This window comes from Etheostoma spectabile, chromosome 16 (assembly GCF_008692095.1).
Source record: "Etheostoma spectabile isolate EspeVRDwgs_2016 chromosome 16, UIUC_Espe_1.0, whole genome shotgun sequence".
NCBI classification, from domain to species: domain Eukaryota; kingdom Metazoa; phylum Chordata; class Actinopteri; order Perciformes; family Percidae; genus Etheostoma; species Etheostoma spectabile.
In genome coordinates this window covers 44,758-46,844 of record NC_045748.1, presented here as the reverse complement: position 1 = coordinate 46,844, position 2,087 = coordinate 44,758, and the positions used below count along the sequence as shown (strand labels likewise).

Genomic DNA, 2,087 nt, shown 5'->3' with positions numbered 1-2,087 from the left:
AATCCACCGGAGTTTAAAATATCAACACATATAAAGAGGAAGGAAACAGACATCCGGCCTAAAATGAGGGACATCCAGCAGAATTTCCAGCAGCACCTGAACAATCCAAGAAGAGGAACGTCGTTGATATAGACAACTATGCACTGACTACTGCACTAAATCAGACGGTAGACTAAATTACAGCAACACATCTCTGTATAAAGCAATAGGCCTAGAATGCAATAGCACCCTAAAGTACATCCTCTATTTGATAGTCTATGACTGTACCTAATAAACATGGCATCTGAGATTATATTAAGGTAGGGTAGACTAAATTAGTATGAGGTAATACAAAATACACTGTACATTAAAATTCAATAGAATCCCAAACATGACACAAAAGTCTCAACAAAAACTGAAAACCTTCATGAAGATTGCCGATGACTACATGTAGGCTAGTTGAGTAATTTAACGTTAGCTACCATGTTACCCCAAACAATATTGTGGAGGAAAAGTAAAAGCTCACAACATGCAACTGTAGCATTTGAATGATAGTTATTTTTGGATATTCTAAATTAAGTTACAACTCTTGAAACTAAATTTAGATGCCCCAAAACGGTAACAACACACACACACACGCATACATACAGGCCTGCCTACACACTGACTACACGATAGCTTTCAAACAACAGTAACGTTAGCTACAATGTTACCCCATGAAATATAGTGGAGGAAAAGTAAAAGCTTACAAATGTAAGTGTAGTATTTGAGTAACAGTAATTTTTGGAAACTCTTAATTAAGTTACACCTCTTGAAACTAAATTTGGTTGCCCAAAAAATGGTAACAACACAAACATACACTAGGCCTACACACTGAATACACAATAGCTTTCAAACAGTAACGTTAGCTACAATGTTACCCCATGAAATATAGTGGAAGAAAAGTAAAAGCTCACAAAAGGCAAGTGTAGTATTTGAGTAATAGTTATTTTTGGATGCTCTAAATTAAGTTACACCTCTTGAAACTAAATTTGGTTGCCCAAAAAAACGGGAATCACACACTACACACTGAATACACCATAGCTTTCAAGCAACAGTAAAATGCTGCCCAGCACCACGTTGTGTCTCTCGTGTATTTACACTGTCTGGGGCTAATACAATGCAAAATTGAACAAACGATACACACTAACTGCAACGCAGAGGGCTGAATACACCGTAAGTCATTTCGCGTTCGACTACAAGTCTTAAAATAACAGACTGCTGCCTTCAAAAGCAAGATAAAACTGTTCTTTATTACTTTAACTGCCAATTTAAACCAATACTACTTTAGTATGCATCAATCCAATGCCCTAATATGGTAACGAGCGAGACGAAACATGGAGACAACATGTCGACATTCAGGGCGAACATTACACAATCAACTTACCAGGTGAAACTCCGTCTGATTCCTGTTTTAATGTGACCAGAACAGATTAATCCGAAAAGTAGAGGTGTAAGTTAAGTATGCAGAGGAACATGAGGGTTTTAACGGAACGAAATGTTGGTGGCTATTTTGGTTTCGTCTACTCTAAATAATGTGACTTCCTGGTTCTCGCAGGTATGTGGGCGTGCTTTACAACTGCAGGTGTGTTGTGTGCAGAGCTGCAAGCCAAGTGTAGTTTCAACATGTGACAACATTTGGGTGCGGAACAAGGTGATGGCCTTGGGTTTTGTTTTTTGTTTTTTTATAGTGAGTCACCCATCCTGTAACTTAACGTGACTCAGTTTACTATAATAAAAAGAAAGACAAACAAATCAATTCAATTCAATTCAATTTTATTTATAGCATCAATTCATAATAAGAGTTATCTTGAGACACTTTACAGATAGAGTAGGTCTAGACCACACTCCCGAATTTACAAGGACCTAACAGTTCTAGTAGTCTCCTCCAGACCAAGCAACAGTGCGACAGTGGCGAGGAAAAACTTCCTTTTAGGCAGAAACCTCGGACAGACCCAAGCTCTTGGTAGGCGGTGTCTGACGGGCCGGTTGGGGTTAGATTGAAGAGTGGCAATAACAGTCATAAAAAAATAGTAGTTTGTAGCAGTTCTTTGTAGTAGTTCATGGCA

The 2,087-nt window shown here is 38.2% G+C and overlaps 1 protein-coding gene and 1 long non-coding RNA gene across 3 annotated transcripts in view; one reads left to right on the top strand and one right to left on the bottom strand.

The window, feature by feature from the left end:
• tjp2a (tight junction protein 2a (zona occludens 2)) overlaps positions 1 to 1,602 on the bottom strand; it is a 76,595-nt gene extending 74,993 nt beyond the window's left edge. The window contains exon 1 of one of the 2 annotated variants that reach the window (XM_032538834.1): positions 1,406 to 1,602. The gene's annotated coding sequence lies outside the window, so the exon portion shown is untranslated. The remainder of the gene's footprint in view (positions 1 to 1,405) is intronic. The other variant, XM_032538839.1, reaches the window with a different exon arrangement.
• LOC116703861 (uncharacterized) overlaps positions 1 to 2,087 on the top strand; it is a 19,603-nt gene that overhangs the window by 12,858 nt on the left and 4,658 nt on the right. The gene's annotated exons all lie outside the window — the stretch shown is intronic.